Source organism: Eumetopias jubatus, unplaced genomic scaffold, assembly GCF_037043125.1.
Source record: "Eumetopias jubatus isolate StellerSeaLion01/CBP00866 unplaced genomic scaffold, mEumJub1_p1.0 scaffold_2, whole genome shotgun sequence".
Taxonomy (NCBI): domain Eukaryota; kingdom Metazoa; phylum Chordata; class Mammalia; order Carnivora; family Otariidae; genus Eumetopias; species Eumetopias jubatus.
In genome coordinates, this window is record NW_028274808.1 from 126,798,733 (window position 1) to 126,814,479 (window position 15,747).

General features: G+C 35.4%; 1 protein-coding gene across 1 annotated transcript in view; it reads right to left on the bottom strand.

Annotated features, from left to right (window-relative positions):
* GRID2 (glutamate ionotropic receptor delta type subunit 2) overlaps positions 1–15,747 on the bottom strand; it is a 1,398,327-nt gene that overhangs the window by 703,569 nt on the left and 679,011 nt on the right. The window lies entirely within an intron of this gene.

Sequence of the window (15,747 nt, forward strand, 5' to 3'; positions counted from 1 at the left end):
CAGGACAGTAGGAGACCCACACCTTCTCTCCTAGTTATACATATTATATTATATATATATATATATATATATGTATATATATATAACTAGAAGGAGAGAAGTGTTTTAGATTCTAAGAAGGATACTAAGGACATTTTGGCTGAGATTTATATATATAAATCTTATATATAATATATATTACTGGATATATATAAATCTTATATATGGAGAGAAGGTGTTTTAGATTCTAAGAAGGCTAAGGACATTTTGGTTGAGAGGCTAAGGGAGAATCTAAATGACAACCTAAAATAGATTGATTGCTTAGTCAAGGTAACCACAAGTGAGAGATCTCCAGTGACAGGAATCTCCCAAATGTCCACAAAGGTGCTCAAGCAGGCAAAGACTCATCTTTTAAAAGCTTCCTGGTGCAGAGGGATTTGTGGTAGGTAGCCGCTAAGATGGTCCCCAATTACCCTCATCCCCTAGTATTTGTGTCCTTGTGTTACCGCCTCCCTTTGAGAATATGCTGAACTTAATAAATAGAATGCTGTAGAGTGTTGGGAAGTCTGTTACCCCCAAGATAAAATCAGGAGACCGTGGCTTCCTTTTTGGGCTCTTCTCTCTTATCTGCTTGAAAAGCTATAGGCTACCTTGAGAGCTGCACTATGGAAGAGATAATGTGGCAAGGACTGATTTTTCTGTTTCAGCCAGCAAGTAGTTGAGGCCTGCTAATAGTCACAAGAATGAGCATGGAAGCAAATCCTCCCGTTGTTGGGGCGTGAGATGACAGTAGCTCAGCCAATATCCTGATTGCAGACCTAAGAGATCCTGAGGTAGAGGACCAAGTGAAACCATGCTCTATTTGCTGACTAAAGATACTATGACATAATTAATGGTTTTTTTAATCTGGTAAATATTGAGGTAACATACCCATAAAAAATAGATAACTAATACAGAGATAAAACCAAATTATGGAAACTAGTTCAAGTACTTGTCTTGTACTCTCTCCTCGTCCGCCCCTGATCCCAATCCTGGGACAGCAAAAGAGATGCTGATAAGAAGAAGGGAAAACTTAGGCTTCTTTTCACCCATAGACCAAGCTGGGGAGAGGAGAAATATTTTATGGCATATCTAGTTATGAATTTTTGATCTAGTCTGGAACTAGAAATTTTTTTTTTTAATTAATGGTGACTGTATTTGTTCTTAAAATGACTCCAAGAATGGGCGCCTGGGTGGCTCAGTTGGTTAAGCGACTGCCTTCGGCTCAGGTCATGATCCTGGAGTTCCGGGATCGAGTCCTGCATCGGGCTCCCTGCTCAGCGGGGAGTCTGCTTCTCCCTCTGACCCTCCCCCCATCTCATGTGCTTTCTCTCTCATTCTCTCTGTCTCTCAAATAAATAAATAAAATCTTTAAAAAAAAAATGACTCCAAGAATGTCGACTAAGAATAAACTGAAAAGACATGGGGACTGCCACGTTTTCCTGGAGGGGCAGGGGAAGGTAACCTCCACTGTATAAATTTTACAGAGAGACTCTGAGACCAGAATAAAGATACATTTTCCATTATGTTCTAAGTAGAGTTTGTTTACTATACTGTGTATACACTGCTCTAGTGATCTTTTCCATGGAAACACCAGACTTGAGTGAGGTATGCGCCTTGGTACTCAATGGGATCCAGTTTACCCAGGGAAGAAATAAGAAATGCAATGTAATGACAAGCCTGCAGTAAATATAGGTCACGCATTTACTGGGACATGTTTGGTTATATAAGGGAGCATGGTCAGGACAGAAAACAGTTCAAGCCCAACAGCCAGGCAGTATAAAAGCTGTGCTCAATGAGCAAAGCAACAACTGTGAAAGCTTTCCTAGGCAGAGTGAAAAATCGCCGCATTGTGTGCCAATGATAGGGTTATTACCATTGCTGGCTTGTTTACTACTATTCTGAGTTTTTAATCCCTCAGGTTTGTAGCACAAAGCTTGGTTTTAGACATATACAGTGTTGACACACAAAGTTTAAGTACAAACAACTCTGAAATAACACAGGACAGATGGATTGCCTTGCCAGTGTCATTGCTTTCTATTATTTGAAAACTATTTTTGTTTTTAAGCTTTGTTGTTAAATGTTACTGGAAATGTGTTACATTACTTCCTTCTTTCCCTATGCTTTTCTCCTACCTGGATAGCACTGAACACCTCCTCACACAACTCAGCCCAGAAGACTGCTAGACATTCTTCAAGACCAGCTCAAAGGCTGCTCAAATGTTTTCCTCTCAGTGAAGCCAAGCCTTCCAGACAGAGCTGATCACTCATCCTGGATAGGTACCTTGTGAATATTGCCATTACAGTACAGATCATGATATTCCATGACTATTTGTCTATGTCTGACATCAATCACAATAAGCATAGGGCTTGGCACATAGTAACTGTCCCCAAAAATGTTTGCTGAGTCAATATATGAATAAATGAATGACATAAAATCCAGACATTTCTCCAACTGTTTTGTTTTTCTTTTCCTAACGTGTGGCAATTACAACTCCAGGTAGGGTCTTATCAATCAAAAACTCAAAACAGAGTGAACATAAATCTTTTTGGCTAGCAGTCAAGGTACTTACTTTGTTGATCAAGTTGATCTTTGAGACCCTATAGTAAAGAATTTTTCCTTTCTCTAAGTGAAATCTGGCCTTTGCCTTCACCTACTGGAGGTGATCACTAGATCTTGGCAATATAATGCCTGTTTGGAATGTCTGATTTCCTGGGAGCCATGCGTCATGATGGATAGGCTAACAATGTAATTCAGGGTGAGGGGTGGCCATGCCAGAAATACAACAATACGAGCTACAGATCAGGCTTTGATACATGCAACTTTACACTCTGAGATCAGTCACCAGAGCAATCAACCATGCCTATATAATGGAGGCCCAGTAAAAATTCTGATATTGAGGCTTGAGTGAGCTTTCCTGAATGGCACTACGCTGAGTATATTGTCTCACATTAATGCCAAGAAAGTAAAGCTGTCTTGACTGAATGAGGAAAGGACAACAGAAGCTCCATGTTTGGTACTTTCTCTGCCTTATGAACTTTTTCCTTTGGTGGATTTTAATCTGAATCATTTCCCTGTGATAAATCATAACTATAACAGCTTCCAATGGGTTCTGCGAGAACTTATGGCAAATTATCAAACCTGAGGGTAGTTTTGGGAACATCCTGAGTTTGCAGCTGGTGTCAGAAGTGAGGGTATCCATGTGTGGACTGTGTTCTCCTAACTCCACAGTTGGCTATAACTCTTCCCAGGGACAAATTAGTATGCACAATCTTTACCACTGTTTGTGATGGTAGGTACAGATACTTGGGAGAAAATATTTATATGCCAGATAATACTTTTTTTTTTCATTTGACATGAGTCCTAGATATTTGGTGATGTCAATTAATAGCAATGTCATATTTTGTAACAAAAATGAGACTTGAAATGGCCTTCAGGATAGAAAGACCTGAATGAGCTGTTGAACTCTGGAAGATACCCTTTAATAGAAAATGTGGCTATGGCAGCTGTGCCTTAATCCATGGGTGCTAGCTATTTTAACTTTTTTCTTCATTTCTGAGAAATGAAAGTCTATTTTCAAATTATATAAAATATATATCCTATCTTTTCAGCTTAAGTACTATTAAACGTTTTCTGTGGACATCTCCTTCATGAGAGAAAGCAAAACTAGGTACCTAAGAAAAACAGTGAACATTAAATCTAATGTACTAGGTTGCTTCACAGAAAATTTTCAAGCAAAGTTAGTATATTTTCGTTCTTAGAGAAAACATTAACAGTTTTCAATAAGGTAAGAGTTTAAAAATATCTATTTTCTCCCTTAGGATAATACGAGACAAGAGATAATTACTTAAGAGCAATGTGTAGAAGTGCCTTTAGGTTGTATTGCAAAAATTTATTTCAATGTCATATTTTTAAAATTTCTTTAAAATCTGCTGTTAGTATGAATATCCACATACTAGCACCCTTATATTAGTGTTTTAAGATTCAAGTCTGTGAATCTTCCCAAGATAAACCTAGAAGACTGGTTTCACTCTCTCTTCTCTCTTTTGCAAAGACTCTTGTAAATCAGCTCAAAATCATCCTTTTGTTTTGGCCCTCACCTCTGAATCTTCTGATTTTCATGTTCCAAATATAACTTATAAATGAGATTAAATTACCAGGGATACTCTCTAGCTGAAAATAGCCCTGCGTTCATAATCATAAGCTACAGTATGACAGGGCTTGTGAAGTGAGGTTGAATTATTTTTATCCAGGTGTTTAGGAAGTTCTCCTATCTGTCTGAGCTTGTACTGTCCTCACTTCATCATTGAATTATAGATAATTATGTTGAAGTATATAAGAATTCTTGGGGACGTCTGGGTGGCTCAGTTGGTTAAGTGTCTGCCTTCGGCTCAGGTCATGATCCTGAGTCCCAGGATGGAGTCCTGCATCAGGCTCCCTGCTCAGCAAGAAGTCTGCTTCTCCTTCTGACCCTGCCCCCTTCATGGTCTCTCTCTCTCTCTCTCTCATTCTCAAATAAATAAATAAAATCTTAAAAAAAAGAATTCTTGGAATTGCTTATATTGCTTTAGGTTAATCTCTTTATAATACTTACTAATTACACTTAGATTGAAACACATAATATGCTGACAAATTTTCAGAAAGAACTATTCAATAACTATATAAATGGTTCAAAACTATTTATAGAGTTGAAGAAGTCAGTATTTTTCTCCCTAAAGGGAGTACAATCTTTGTCTACTTAAGGTCACGATGTTTGCAAAATGGCCATGGTATCAGGTACTGACTATGGCTCCCAAGGGAAGACTTCTTGAGGGTTAAAGTTCTAAGGATTGTGGATTCTAAATTATCTCCATAGGAGAGTGGATCACATAAAACCTCTCATAGCAGAATTTTTCAAGTCATTAAAATTCCATGACAATGAATGCTCATAACATAAGATTCCACAACCTCTCCTCCATCTCCCCAAATATCTAACAGATGTAAAATAAACTACTTTTCTCCCTCCCCCCCTTCTCTCTCTCATTCACTCTTTTTCCGATTCTTCTCCCTCATCTCATGCTGCAATTTTTTTCATCTTAGGAATTTTCATGTCTTTCTTTATTTTGGGGGGGTTCCTTTTTTATTTAAATTCAATTAATTAACATATAGTGTATTATTAGTTTCAGAGGTCAAGTTCAGTGATTCATCAGTTGCATATAACACCCAGTGCTCATTACATCACATGCCCTCCTTAATGCCCATCACCCAACTATCCCATCCTCCCTACCCTCTAGCAACCCTCAGTTTGTTTCCTATGCTTAAGAGTTTCTTATGGTTTGTCATGTCTTTCTTTAAAAGGTCTGTCTGTAGATTTTATTATGGCCTCGAAAGATAAAGCTTTTGGCCACTAGAATGTCAGTTCCAAGACAGCAGTGACTTTAGCTGCTCACCACATTGGCCACAGCACCTAGAACAGGGCTTAGAAGAGGGCCCAAAGATACACAATCAGGAACAAAGGAAGGAAGGAAGAGAGGGAGGAAGGAAAGAAAGAAGAAAATAAAAAAAAAATCATGATTACATGCCATAAAATGGTTAGGTATTTTATAAGCTTCCCCCTAAAGAACCTAAACCACTAAGGCATAGTTTAAAATGGGTGCCAGAAAAACGAGAGAGAACAGAAACTACTTTGTCAATAGTAATGGTATTGCAGATGCGTACCAAATGTCTTCCTGGTTTGTGCTTGATTTAAAGTTGAAGATACTCTGCACATTTCTCCAGCTGTGTTCCCTTAGCAGACCACGACAGGCAGTGTTCTAAGAGCAGCTGTTAGTTCACATGCAGCTTTATTTGTGTCTCTAAGAAAGAGCGTCCTGGTATATGAATAAAACATTGTTCTTTACCATAAACTCCCAGTAAGTTACTTGTAGTTAAACTTTTCTTTTAAAGAGTAGGCAGAAGGAATGAGGTAATTTTTTAAATCAATATTTCCAATAATTCACTTTTTGTCATATGAGTAAAAATCTGAGGTAATAGAGCTTCTATTAAATTTTTGAAAATATTGATAAACAGTGGCCTTACAATAGGTTTGGTATTTCTGTTTTATTATTTTTCTTGTTATTCTAATAATAACAGTTTTCATTAACCCTACTTCCTCATCTTGAAATATAAATAGCTGTGTCTTTTAAAAGATGACTTATTTTTAGTATAAAAATACTGTTGTGTGTTTATTTATAGCCATAGAGGGGAATTTTTTAAAACACAGCTTAATATTAACACCATCACTGTACACTGATTACATGTGATATTATGATATCATATTACTACATAGTGCCAATAAAGAGGGAAAAAAAATCAAATTATCTAAGCAGCCCACATCTTGAAACATTCACTGTGTTTTCAAATTCAAAATCAACACATATTAGCAAATCTACCATAGTAAACTATTAGTTAAAATGCATTCATAAAAGCTATAACTCAGAGGAAAGGGTAGATTTTAATCTATGAAAAAATGTAAAGATTGTAAATCTTAATTTATATCCTGAAGTTTAAAGAACAACAAAGTTTCTTCTTATTTCTATTTGTCCTTTCTTAGTTTAAAACTGTGAGTTGGGACTTCCTTGGAAAGTTTATAATTTATTTGCTTTATGCGTCATTTTAATCATCTGTAAATGCTTCCCTCTCCACCTAATGGGAACTCAGGATGTGATATTTATGAAGATTAATAGCACAATGTTAATCTAAAATTTTGAGAAATTCTACTCATCTCAGTTAATCTCTTCACAAAATAAGATCACTGTATTAGGTCATTATTCTCCTGCTCTAATTATATTTATGTGCATGAAGTTTTTCCTTAAATAATGGCTTCATAATTTTTCTGAGCTTCAGAAACTAAAAGTCACTCTTTTTTAACTGCATCATTTACATATGTTATTGTTCTGCAAGATTCTCTAAGTGGAAGCGGACAGCAAGACCAGCTACATAATTTTAAGGCCTACTGAAAAATAAAAGGGCAGATCTTTTGTTTTTATAAATTGTTAAGAATTTTGAGACAGTAGCAGTAAAGAACAAAACCAAATGTGAGACCTTCTAAGTGTGGGGTTTAGCGAGGCTGCACAGGTCATACACCTAAAACCAGCGCAAGTGGAGAGTAAAAAAGAAGGAAAGAGGAAGGAGAGCTGGAGAGAAAAGGAATCATATCACACAGCTCCTGATGGACTGCAAGAAGGTATTTAATATTGCTATGACTATATGCATGGGTATTTTACTCACAAATTATATGACAATTGTAGAATTTTGAATGGGTTTCTGAAGTTTTCTCTCAGTTATTTGTTAGTGACATATCAATAAAGACTCTGTGTTTATCACCAGTGCTGGTCACTTAACAGTTGACTAGTACATACTCCTCAGTAGGTTCTTTAGGCTGAAATATTTTGGAGGTCCCAACAACACTCTTAGAATAGAAGTGGAGAACATTGGAGCTAGGGTTACAATATTTTCATATGGAAGAAGTGAAGAAACAAAGATAAAGAAAGAAAAAAATGAATATAAGATAATGATAATAAGATTATTCATCAAACATAAAGTTCAGTCTCTACGGATTCTCTTTAGTCATTCTATAAGGACTTATTAAGCATCCACTATATACTAACCCCTATCCTAAGTGCTGGGGATACTACAATGAACAAAAGAGATTCATATTTTTGCCTTCATGGATCATATACCCTAGCGGGAGTGATGCAGAGTAGGAAATAGGCAATGAACAAAGAAATAAGTAGAATATCTGCTAGGTGAAAAGGTATTATGGAGAAAAATAAAGTGTAAAAAGAAGAAAAAGAGTTCTGGAGTCAGGTAGGGATTGCTATTTTGCATAAGTACTGAGGAGGGTCTCACAGACCCCATTGGAGGAGAGAAAATCTACATGGATAAGCTGCAAGTTAAACTAACAGAAATCAAAGTTTAAAAGCTCTGGAGCAGGAGAGTACTAGGCTGCTTGAGGAACAACTGGGAAGCTTCTATGGCTAGAATGTTAGGATCAAAAGAAAGAACACTGAGAGAGAAGATCAGAAAGCTAACGAAGGGAAATCACTTATGGTCTTAGAGGCATTATGTGAGTTTTGGCTGTTAACTGAGGGTGAGGAGCAAAACCACTCGAGGAATTTAGGGCAGATGACTGAGAGACCTAACTTAACGACTTAGAAAGTTGCTTCTGGTTGTCATGTTTTGCATGGAGTAGGAAGACAAGGACAGACAAAAGAAGAACAGTTAAGAGGCTATAGGTTTTATCCAGGAAGAAGAGGGTGGAATTTTTGATCAGGGAATTAGTAGTGGAGGTTTGAGAAAATATCAGATTCTTTTTTTTTAAAGATTTTATCTATTTATTTGACAGAGAGAGACACAGCGAGAGAGGGAACACAAGCAGGGGAAGTGGGAGAGGGAGAAGCAGGCTTCCCGCCGAGCAGGGAGCCCGACGCGGGGCTCGATCCCAGGACCCTGGGATCATGACCTGAGCCGAAGGCGGACACTTAACGACTGAGCCACCCAGGCGCCCCAAATAATCAGATCCTGAGTAACATTTTTAAAGTGCCATGATATTTGGATATGGAATGTGCAGGAAAAAGAAAACTCTGGGAAGACTTCAAGAATTTTTATTTGAGCAAGCAGTAGAATGTAGTTATGTTTAGTGAAATTGATCTAAGAAGACCAAGTTTAAAAGGTACAGATCAGATATTCAGTTTAAGACTACAAACGTTTAGGTTTAGAGTAAGCATGTGGAGATTTAGAGTAGGCAGAGGAGTCTGGAAATTTGGGGTCATGGTTGAGACTGGCATCATGGATGTAAGATGCCTTAGTATAAGGTGGTTTTCAAAGCTGTAAGGCTGAAGTCTCTAGGAGTGAGTATAGGTAGAGAACATTACAGTGTTGAGAGGTCAGGGACCTGAGGGAAAACCAGCAAAGGTGACTTAAGAAAGGGAGATCAGCCAGACAGATGAAAACTGGGAAAGTGTGGATCATGGAGGCCAATTTAAAAAAAAAAAAAAGAGAGAGGATGGGTGGTATGGAGGAGAAAAGAGATCAATCAGTTCAATTATTGCAGATAATTAAGATGAAAACTGCAAATTGACCCCCAGATTGAGTAACACAGAAACACTTTCCAAGATGACTTGAAAAAATTAGTTTTGATGGTAGGGTACAGAAGTGTGGGCTTGTAAGATGATAGAAGAGGAAATGGAAAGATCTGGTACAGATGTCAGGAGGAATGAAAAATGGAGCGGTAGCTGGTGAGAGAGATGGGGTTAAGAAAGGGTTTGATAGATTGCCTATAATTCAAAATTCATCTGGTGAAAGTTTCTCTGTCTTTGGATTATATAGTTCTGTTTTATTTTGTTTTAACTGAATTAGGTCACAAAAAATGTCACAATATGGTATATCATAATATTGGTATGTGCACAAGATGGCCCTAAGATTCCCCTCATCTAAACTAAACTTCAGAGAGATTTCTTCCTGCCTCTAGGACTCTGACCTACCTTTTCTTAGAGCATTTACTTCAGAACACTTAAAATTGTAAATTCTTTCTCTTCCTCTTTAAGATGTAAATCTCCTAGCCTCTTACCAACTAAGGAATGTCTTCTCCAAGACCTGGGAAATATTATTTTGAAATGTAATCATCAAAAACGATAAGGTCTCTTTCTCCCAGTCTCTGTGGGAAGATAGGAGACTAACTTCCATAAGCACCAATTAGCAAACACAGATGGCCTAATTATATGACCAACCTCCTGGGGCTAATGCACTTTTTCTCTTATTCACCCCAGTGTTTAAAAATTATTCCGCCTTTTATTTCAATGAAACTTGAGTTCAGTCTCTCTCCCCTATTGCAATAGTCTTGACTCCTGTTGTAAAAGTCTACAGTTTGTGCATTTAGAGAGCTTTAGAAGGATTTACTTTAGAAGCCTAAATCCCTGACTTCCACCTCCATTTGCCATATTATAAATAAGCACCATGAGCTCATGCATGGACCTTGTCTAATTTATTCACTGTTCTCATGCCTAAAACAGCGCTTGGCAAATTACAGGTACTAAATGAATGTTTATTGAACGAATACACTAGAGTCTGTTTCTCTTCTTTTTAAATAGATTGTATGTAACAAAGGCATTTCCAACTGTGAAGTAGAGACTACATTGGCTTTGTGTCCTTCTAATTTCCTAGTTGCAAAATGATTAATAGCGGTAACTAAACTTAAAAACATTTATCAATATTATTTTTCAATGCTACCAATAAATTAATAGTTTACTTAGATTTGAATTAGAATTTTCCATTCTTATTAATAGATATATGTTATGCTCCTTGAAATAATATTTTTTGTTTTAACAACCTGCATTAGAAAAATAAAAACTGTATCCTAAGATTTTAAATTTGTACTTTGGCTATTTCTTTTAGCAAAATAATATAAGCTAAAACATATGTTCAAACATATTGTAATCTAACTTCAATAAAAGGAATTTGAAGATAGAAAAAATGTTTATTAAGGCCTGAATTGCATTGTAAAAATCAGTACACATCTTAATATTTATCCAATCTTACCTTCATCTCCAGAAATAAGACAGTGAATGGTATACGAATGTGTTTTGAATTCCTGAACATTCTCATTGTGAAAATACAAGACTGGGTAGGAAAAAGTAAAAAACTTGCCTCTGTAAAGTCCAGGAAAAATAGTGCTGTTTAGTATACAAAAATTAGTACAATCATCCTCCACCCAGGTATATGTACTACTTACTTTGATTTTTATTTTCTAAGCATGCTAAGAAATTGTACTATCCTGCCTCAATTTTCTTCTTAGTACTATTTTGTGAATATTAGAGCTAGTTATAAAGGCTGAAAATAGAATGCCTTACTACAATGCATTAGTGAAGCAAACTAAACCTTTGGGTATATTGACTCTAAAAACTTATATGACTATTCTAACGACTGATTAATAGCTAATAATGTCATCCCATACAAATAGTAATCAAATGGGAACAAATAAATCACTACTACAACAAAAGCAGTGCATATATATAAAGATATACATATATATGTACAATTTCAGAAGAACTGAAAAAAAATCATATGTAAAACAAACAAAAATGTTGTTTGCATTCATTGGTTGATTTGCCAATGCGTATTTAAGAGGCGATTTTATTATTCTTCCCTTTTCTTTCAATTCTGAGTATAATCTGTGCTTCACATTTCTACAAACACCCTTCCTATTTTCATGGCCTTCCTGTTCTTGCTGTTATCTACTAAAAATGGGAAGTTTTCAGGCCATTGTCTTCTCTTTGTATTTCCAGATAGTAGGCATATTAAAATGCGCATGATGCAAGTATAAAATTATAAATGATGATGTTTACGTTTTATTTGATTGTCAACTAGTACCAGATATACAATTTCATAATACAATTTTTATATTCTTTTTTAAAAATCATATGTCAGAAGTTGAAATGGCTTTTAGAAGATCCATTCTTAAATTTAAGTAATCATAAACATGTTCCATCCACCATAAAAACTCAAGATGCAACGATTAGGCAAGGACGAATGATGTCTAGAGAACAACTTTCAAGGGAATAGAATGCTAGAAAACACACATACCACACACAAAGACACCCCCCCACACATACACTAAAATTCTATTATGAATACCCTTTTCTACACCATTCTACTTCCATATTGTTAAAGTAAATCTCAGAACACTTAAGGACTACAAAAAAATGGAACGGACTTTCAAACTAATATATACATAACCACTTTCGACATACATTATAAAAAGGCAAAGATTCATGGTGACAAGAAATAAAGTCAAATCTGGGATAGAAGGATGTTTCATGTGTAAGGATACTTGATTCTGTACAGCTGAGAAAGATTAATCTTCACAGAATAATTGTTTCCTGATGATCTATAGTTGTCCTATGCTTAATGTGGACTATGAGGCCAAATGTGCCCTATAAATTATTCTATAATGAGCTTAATGTATTAAAAAAAATAACATCATGCTACAAAGCAAATCTCAGAAAGCATTTGAATAAAGCAGAAAACAGGTTATAACTAAGACCATAAAGCCCTGTTAAATCCTAATTGATTATAGCTGATAAAAGATAATAATCATGGAAAAAAAGAAGAAAACTATTTTTATGGTTTGAGTCGAACATACACCTATTTCTTGATACTACACTACTTCTCTGAATGAAAGGTAATTAAAATTCAGAATGTATTTTTTTGAATAAATTTTATTTTTTTAAGATTTTATTTATTTGTTGAGAGAGAGAGCATGCATGTGCACGCATGAGTAGGGGGAAGGGTAAAAGGAGAAGGCGTAGCAGACTCGCTGCTAAGCAGGGAGACCAACAACTTGGGGCTCAATCTCAGGACCCTGGGATCATGACCTGAGCTGAAGGCAGCCGTTTAACCGACTGGGCCACCCAGGAGCCCTTGAATAAATTTTTAATTTATCCATTTTCCTTCCTTTTAATTCTCTTCTAAGAAATATAATGTTTTCAAACACTACTAAGATTGATGTCTGGATATTATTTTTTTTCCCAAATTAACATGGCTCCATCTCTATAATTCAAAATGGACCAACTCTTTAAATCTGCAATATTTTTAACTTGAAGAGGTGAGAATTAACCTAGGAATACAGATTTAAAAAATAGATATAGAATGACTTGATTAAGATATCATGTTTCACATTTCAGCAAATGCTTGCTTGTTTACATCCTCCTATGGGAGGCTACTATATTGGAACCATGTTACTTAGTTAAAATGTTTATATTTAAAGCCCATTTCTCACTTTTTCAAAATCTACTTTGCTACAAAGTAAGTTCTGTCTTAATGCTAGGAATTTTACAAGTAGAACATTTTAATATTATGATTGGTAAATGGTACAAATTGAACCACATAAAACAATGATCTACATACAAATCCTATATGATATTGGAGGGCTTAAATGCTTTAAATGCATTTAAGCTAATATTTATGCCATCCCCAGGTGACAACTAGGGGACTTGATGTGTTGAGAAAAATGTAAATGGGACAAAGTACAACACATCTACAAGTTGAAGGGAATACTTAATTATATGAACCTACATTATTAGTTAATCTTACTAATTCTAGAATAGGGAATAGGGGCATGTAGTATATCAGGGGATTAATACACATCTGTTAAATAAAGTTAATATATTGTGGGAAACAATGCCACAACAACCACTGGTGCATGTTCGTTCAAACTCCGAGATCTCTGAGAAAACTTGAGATTGCGGTTTAAAAATAACCCGAAAGGGTCAGAGTGAAATGCCCTTGGGACGTGTGTGGTCAGTTCTAAAGTACGCAGCAGAAGATGTTTTGTAGATAGGAAGCCAGCTGTAAACCGCACAGTGTGCACTCCCCTCTTTGTTCCTTCATTCTGTTTTAAAGATTCTTACATGCTTGACTCATCCTGGGTACATGGAGGAATGCGCCTTACTAGGCCCCTGCTGTAAATCATTATAGATCTATATCGTTGTAGAAGGTATATAAGATTATGGAAAATAAACCTCTACAACTTGGATGGGAAACTGAACATCAGGACTAGAGAGAAGGGAGTAATAGTACAAGCTTTTTTTTTTTTTAATTGAGATTTAATTTACATACAAGACACTCAAATCTTAAGTGTTCAGTTCATTAATTTTGATAATTGCATCTATCAGTGAAACCATCACTGCAGTCAAACTACAAAACCAAACTACCTTTAAAACACACAAAATTGTGTAAAATACATGAGCCTTTGCAGTGTTTAAAGCCTGTCTTCTTCAAATTCTTCATACTTTGGTCTCAGCTATAAAGATTTTTTAAAAATTAATAATAAACTACATAGGCAAATTTTCGTTTAACTTCAAAAGGGGATTTTAAATCCCCAGGAGTTAAGAAATTTATAGCTCAGTGGTCTGATCTATTTTTTTAAGTTTTCATAATAAATTATACAATATAAATATATAACTAATGTCCTAAAGGCTATGTCCTAAGACCTCTAAGAATCAAGATCATTTCTTGACATTTAAATGCTTGTAAATCTATTGCATACTCATAAACACAAACTGCTATGCATTTGTCTCCTAGAAAGATTCAGGTCTCATTTGATTAGACCCTGTTTGTTTAACACATTTTGGAGACTCATTAAAGAGGGCTTAGGGAACTAAAATAATCTTAGTAGGTCTTGAAATTATGGCATTTATAAAAAGAAATGGCAGATTTTGAATTAATGAGGCACAGAATATAATTCAGAGCCTAGCTTCTTACTCTATTTTTCACCGATAGGATCGCTTAAGGGAATAGACTTAATTGAAATGGTGTGTAAGTTGTTTTAGATAGAAGTTTTTCTTTTTTTTCTTTTTCCCACTAGAAAATGAGCTGGTAGAAGAAAACCTCAGAGATAAAAATAGACCAAGGCTTTTTTATTATTTTGTTCTGTTTCCATAAACTACAGATAGTTTTATATAGTTAAAGCTTTCTGAGTACTATAGAAGCAATATTAATTATGTTATTTTTTTTGCTTAAAATAATGCAAACAGTTTATTTATTTCCCACTCTAAGAAGCAAAAGTTCCATACATCATACTGACTTATACTTTCAGCTTATTTGACTTAAGGAAGAATACAAGTACCTTTAGTTTAAGATATTTGGGGCTATTATATCATCTTAATCCCTATTTCAAGGCATATACTTTAAGCCTTAGGATAATCTATAAAGAATTATAGTTCATACTTATAATGTTGTTTGCTTTTCTTTTTAAAATTGCAGATTTTCACTCCTTTGTCAAAAAAGACCACACTTTTAGCTCCTCTAGACTTTCTCTTTAAAGTTCTGCTAAAAATGTTCCATAAGAAAGGAGATGTGGATAAATGACTTGAGAAACAGTGAAATTAAGTATTTCCTTACTATATGCTTTCTTCAGATCTTTGCTGGTCTATTATGTACCTTTAAGAGATGAGGATCTTAAGCAGTTTTTTCTCAAATATTTCATTATTGAATTCTCTTTTCCTTGGAATTTTTGTTAACATTTGGAGAAACTCTATCACATTAAATGCTATTCAAAAAACTGTAACAAAGTATCAATAGAAATTTAAAAATCAGTTATTTCTACCCACTCCTAATGGTTGGTCTCCAAGGATATACAACACATCCCTTCACACATACATACAATTTGGGGACATATAATCTTATTTCTTAATCATATGTTTTTAAGACATGGCACTGGTTCATTATTTATGCATGGATAGTATCAATAGATTCTGTTAGCTTTTGTGTTTGAGTGTAGTTGGGCAAAGGGTTAATATTGAATATTAAATATATGTTTTAAAAACTCCAGAAAACAATATGGAGGTTCCTCAAAAAGTTGAAAACAGAGCTACCATACACTCCAGCAATTGCACTACTGGGTATTTAGCCCAAAGATACAAATGTAGGGATCCGAAGGGGTACGTGCACCCTGATGTTCATAGCAGCAATGTCCACAATAGCCAAACTGTGGAAAGAGCCAAGATGTCCATCGACAGATGAATGGATAAAGAAGATGTGGTGTATGTATACACACACACACACACACACACACACACACACACACACACACACACTGGAATATTATGCAGCCACCAAAAGGAATGAAATCTTGCCATTTGCAATGACGTGGATAAAACTGGAGGGTATTATGCTGAGCGAAATAAGTCAATCAGAGAAAGACATGTATCA